This window comes from Lepeophtheirus salmonis, chromosome 11 (genome assembly GCF_016086655.4).
Source record: "Lepeophtheirus salmonis chromosome 11, UVic_Lsal_1.4, whole genome shotgun sequence".
In the NCBI taxonomy this organism is placed as follows: domain Eukaryota; kingdom Metazoa; phylum Arthropoda; class Copepoda; order Siphonostomatoida; family Caligidae; genus Lepeophtheirus; species Lepeophtheirus salmonis.
Window position 1 is genome coordinate 17,396,000 of NC_052141.2, and position 6,000 is coordinate 17,401,999.

Consider the following 6,000-nt stretch of genomic DNA (forward strand, 5'->3'; position numbering starts at 1 on the left):
ACTAAAAGCTATTTGCTTCAAGCAATCCTTATACATATTCGGTATTTGAATTTATTTATGTCTCCTTATCACTTAAAACGCTGCTCACTTTGTATCGAGTGAAATGTAAGTTAATGAATGTTTACAATTACTTGTTAATGTCACTATATGAAATTATGTTCTTCCACTTTATCAGAATGACTTGTTTGTTAATGCGGGAGTGATGAAGTAACACAATATTTTGTGTGATACAATTCCACACATTCCCCAAGGATTATCGATCTAGTATCTTCTATATTATGAAGAATGCTTATGATAATTGATATCCAGCAAAACTAATGTCAGTCAATTAAATAGGAAATAAGTAATTACAATATATGTATATGGATTGACTACATTCAGTCTTGGATTTAATGATAGAATGGATAGAAATAAGGGTAAAGAGTTAACACAGAATAAGAATAACACATTACCCTAATAGGTTTGAGTGAAATCAGTCTTATTCGTTCCTCGCTGCATTCCACTATTGAAAAGTGAATTTCTTGAGAAACTGAGACTTAGCTTCATATGCTTTACTACAGCGTGGAGGATGCTCAATGGGTTTGAGTATCTTATATAGAATAAAAACCTTGCCAAATTGTAAGATAAAAAATGTGGATTATTGAGACGGACTCGAAGGAAAGGGACTCATTTTCTTTGAAATAAAAGAGCATTGATATAGTTGTTAGATGAGACGAATGTCCTACACTTTAAAAACGGAAATATGGATTCCTAATGTCACGAAACATTGAGTAGATGAGGAGGATGGATGACTCACTAGAAGTAGCGACGTACTATCGTAGAGACATTGCGTGATGTCAAGTTCTGTAGTAAGTCCTCCTTTTTATATGTCTCAGGTGTATCCCATGGAGATTTTTGTTATAACAATTTTCTTTTTGGAAAAAGAGTACAGATAAAAATCCCAAGTTGGGATAAGCCCAACGAATTATTTTCCTTCCATAATATGATTTATCTATACAACAGATTACACTACGAGATATTTCGGTCCAAACTGACATCTCATACTATCTTGAATTTCTTCAGTCTCAATCTATGGACCGACTCCTTATTTATGCGTTGTAGAAATATAATTAACGCTTCACATTTAATGTCAAATGACGTTGTTATTGGTCGATGTTCACAATTTTGAAAAATAAATGACGTCATCAACAATTGATCTAATGAATCCGTCTTGACCAAATTTTAAATAATGTCGATTATTTCGTAATAATTTCAACAGAATCTTTCTTTGAGACTCGTGAAGACAGATCTTCTTAAAAGTACCAATTTATTTTTTCACAATTAAAAAGAGTTTATTATGATTCAATCAATCAACATTCATAACCTTGATTAGAAGAAAAGAAGCAGAAACATGAGACACCACCACCTCATAACAAAATACGAACTGTTTATTTTCGTGATAGTGAAGTAACCATTTTTTAAGCATTTCCTATACGAACTGTTTAATGTCCGACATTACTTGTTTGTAGATGCACGGCACAAATAACACAGCACACATAAGCTCAATTTGATTTTAAACAATATTTTTGACTGAAAAAATTATGACATTTGAAAAATCTGAGGCCAATGCAAAGTTTATATGACAAAATTATGATCTTTGCTTCTTTTCTCCTCATCAATATTTTAGAACAAGACACCTACCCCACTATCGATCTACGATCATCTAACATAGCCCCTCCCCCGAACCCTTTTGAGCCATTATTATTGAGAAGTACAGTAAGTAGATGATAGAGGGATAAATTAAAAAATAAATTTTATGGTTGTTAAAAGTAGTTGTCGGGAAATGCTACTTTTGAGTTCGAATCAGAAAGTAACTATGAGTTATATTAATCATCAAAATGTTTATACTAAAATAAAACATTTCCCAAATAAAATAGATTTTTTCGCCATAGGCATGACATATGGTATAAGGTTCAATAAGTATTCCAATTAATCCCAAGACCAAAACATTGAGTTCTAGTAGGTTATTTTATATAATGAATTTAGTACATTATGTTATAATAAATGTCTGAGAAGGAATTTTCGGATAACTCCTTAAATACTGCGAAATAATTATTAAAATAGGTTCATTATATCCAATTATTAATATATGTATTATTTCAAAAATTACAAAAGTCAAATAGAGTCCTCACTAATCTCCTCAAGTTAATATCAACGACATATTCGTAATGCAAAGTGTCGAATTACTGACATATATGCATATCATTCATATTTGATGAGATATATTAAAACTTTATATTATGAGTATCAAAAGAGATTGATAACGTAAAAAATCCAACTTTATAGCCCTACTTTTGAGGGGGGCCTTTCATGATTAGAACCTTTCTAGGTATTACCTTGTACTTAAAGAGAATTCAAAGTGTGTTGAGAACTAGGGAAACATACTTGACTCTTTGTGGTATGACTTGGATAGAAGGTGTACCAGATCCCAGATGAAATAAAAAATTATTATTAATACAGTTTATATAAATGGCGGTAACAAATAATAAAGTCAAGATAAGTCCGATACATCACTAATACCTACGTCAGTTATTTACATTAATAATGCCGTTAGCATAGTTGTTAAAGATTGAATGTTTGGTCGTATGGTTGCTATTTATTCTGATAAGGCGTAAAAATCCAGGAGGGTAGAAGGCTCAGGGAGTAAAAGGATGAAGGGTATTCGTCAAGGGAGTAGGAGCCCAAGAAAAGTGCTGGATTTAGGAGGGGAAAGAGGCATTAATATTAACTGGACTATACTTTTACAAACATATCCCTAGTTAAAAAGGAATGTCACAAATTTTTGAATGGATTTAAAGTTGAGCTAATATTTGAGTTCGATATTATGTTTAACGTTACTCGCTGCAATCAAGGTTAATAGTATTTCTATTCATCTTGGCTGTGATGTATTGTCTCAATGTTGCCTACATGTAGTTTAAGCTTAGTTCAAAGAAACTATTTCTTTTCATGAAAAATACACAAATCATTTAATCTCATATTCAAAAATTTAATCATTTTTATTTATAAAATGACGGGCAATATTTCAAAGAGATATATTACGGTCAATCATACGCTTTGAATACAAATTTATGGAATAAATTGAGATACGCAAGAGTGTTCACTGTAGTTCCAAACCTCCAGTACATTTTACTGGACCGAATAAATAAGGACCGACACAACACTAGTGTACAGTGTGCATTTAATATTCAAAATGCCCAAATTTAGCCCCAAATTGCAGCCTCTACACGCGGTCAAAAGGCCTTGCACACTCTGATGACATACACATCAGACATGTCCATCCACTCCCGATCAAAGAAGACCTTCAGTTCAACAGTATTTATATGAGACAGTACAGCCCTTGGCCTCAACGGAGTATTAAATCCTATAGTCAAGTGGGTTCAGATCTGGTGAGGAAGGAAGTCTCAAATGTCAATGTGCTCTTGAAGCCCATGTATTTCACGGCATTCCTAATCGCCCCTTCAATAACGTTGTGTTCTTTTGCGAACTTGAGCATTGATGTTTGAGGATTTGACTCAAATCTGTCTCCTAAGGCACTACTGAACTTTTCCAATCGTTTTATGTTGTGCCTCAAGTCCCAGGCTTCAGTTCATAGCTATCATCAGCCTCAAACGCACTTCTTAATCCTCAAAACATTGGACTTCTTCCATTCCAAAACTACCTCACAAACAGGGACTCCCATGTGGAGCAATTCAAGCACTCTACATTTCTTCGACATCACGAAACCGAAATTTTCATTCCCACGTTAATTTGTTTGTATTTGTAATGCATTTTACTTACGCAGACTGTATGTGTAAACATGCAAAAGGATCCGGCGGCTTTTATGTTGAAGAATAAGTGATGAAAAGGGTTATTTGGTAATGAATGAAATATCTATGATGTATTGTTAGGAAATAGTAACTTTCCAATGTGACGGAAATGCCTAGATAAAGCAAAATTCCTCATGGAAATGTAGGAGTTTTGACAGGAGGAAAAAGATTTTCCAATTTGTAAAGGAATCTCTCTCTCTCTCTCTATCGGATTGTATTAAAATATATAACCCATCAACCCAAAAGCAATTTATGCTACAATTATTTAAAGCAAAAATGTTTTTCGACAAGTTATCGTCCGATTCTTTCGAGAAATATTGTAATTAACCTGCTGCAAATGCTATTTAAGGTAGCCAAATTGGATCGTTACAATAAAAAATGGAGATATTTTATGATAAAAAGAGCCCTATCGGGCCCAATATAAGTCTTTTAAATCAAATAAAGGCTTATAAATATAGCTAAACATCTGGGGTACATCAACTCATCCCAGCTTTTTGAATAATAAGTCTATAATTGATTAAAATATGTCTATGACTTATTGGGATGTAGAATGTATAACAAAATAAATTGGGATTGTCTACTTTTTTAATTGAGTTCAAGATTACTTGACGCATCAGATGTATCCATTGTAATACCCTCAAAGATCTGTTTCTCTCTTACCTTTCCGCTGTTTCTTAGGAATGTTGATTTTATGTTGTGGTTCTAACGCGCTCTGCACATTACACTTGAATAATATTCACTTCATTATTATGTTATATTGCATTTTATAAATGGAGAAATCTCTCTTGAACACACAGCTAAGAGCAATCTTTTTCAACTGTCTTCCAGCATACGTTAATCCTTAACTCAATTCATTTATTTATTATTTTCTTTCTGCTTCCCTCTGTACTGTGGACGGTGTGGCTATGTAGAGACTATGTGCACTGTATACCTACGTTGTTAAATAAGGGCTTTTTGTAGTAAAATATAGTATTGTAGCCGGAGCGCTGAGTGAGCGATACGCCATGCCTATAGTATGTATATATTCAAATAATATAATATGTTCATGCAGTTAGTAATTATGTTCATACCGTGTGTTGCATGGAAATTAGAATACTTTTCCATTAAGATTCTAAAATTGGAAGTTCGGAGGGGGGTTATTGAAAAAATTAATTTTTTGGCAAAAAAAAATCATAACATAAATTTAAAAAAAAAAAAATCAGAAATCCCCAGCTGTTTACAAAAAATTATTTTTTTTTGAACAAAAAATTCAAAAATCCACAGTTGTTAACAAAAAATTTGAAAATTTAATTTTTTCTGAAAATTTCTTTTGGAAAAAATTTCAAATATAAAATTTTATTGCAAAAAAAAATCAAAAATCTCCAGCTCTTTACAAAAAATTTAACTTTTTCGAAAAAAAATTCAAAAATACACGGTTCTTCACCAAAAAAATGGAAAAAAGTCAAAAAATCCATGTGAAATTTTTCGAAGATAATTTTTAAATATGAAATTTATTGGAGAAAAATCTCAAAAATCCACAGTTGTTAACAAAAAATTTGAAAATTTTATTTTTTCTGAAAATTTCTTTTAGAAAAAATTTCAAATATAAAATTTTATGGCGAAAAAGAAATCAAAAATCCACAGCTCTTTACAAAAAATTTAACTTTTTGGAAAAAAAATTCAAAAATACACTGTTCTTCACCAAAAAATTAGAAAAAAGTCAAAAAAACCATGTGAAATTTTTCGAAGATAATTTTTAAATATGAAATTTATTGGAGAAAAATTTCAAAAATTCATAGCTATTCACAGAAAAATAGACGCTTCTGATGAGTAGGTTAAACTTCTAAGAATAAAAATGTCAAGACCAACTAGATACATGGGTGGTGCGCCATTTTTAATATTTTGCAATATTGTGTGCTTGGTATTGTTACATAAATATTATTTTTTAATATAAATAAAAACCCTTGCTTTTGTAACTATTTTAAAGCAAATGTTAGCTTGAAACTGTTTGAGTTTAAGCAAAGTTATGGTCCACTGAAGTTCGAGTATATTCATAAAACTTTGAGGGACTCTAAAATGGGCTTTCATTTTCGCATAAGTCTGAAATTTCAGTGATAGCGTTCTTTTGTTGAGATGAACACCCTCACCAAAAGTGATTAAAATCGGTGAAAACTGT

The 6,000-nt window shown here is 31.6% G+C and overlaps 1 protein-coding gene across 8 annotated transcripts in view; it reads right to left on the reverse strand.

Moving 5' to 3' along the window:
- The window catches only part of rdgB (retinal degeneration B), a 74,266-nt gene extending 69,494 nt beyond the window's left edge, over window positions 1–4,772 (reverse strand). For 4 of the 8 annotated variants that reach the window (XR_011782198.1, XM_040721191.2, XM_040721198.2 and 1 more), the window contains exon 1: window positions 4,506–4,772. The gene's annotated coding sequence lies outside the window, so the exon portion shown is untranslated. The remainder of the gene's footprint in view (window positions 1–4,505) is intronic. The other 4 variants (XM_071891709.1, XM_071891711.1, XM_071891713.1 and 1 more) reach the window with 3 other exon arrangements.
- Window positions 4,773–6,000: the final 1,228 nt, after the last annotated feature.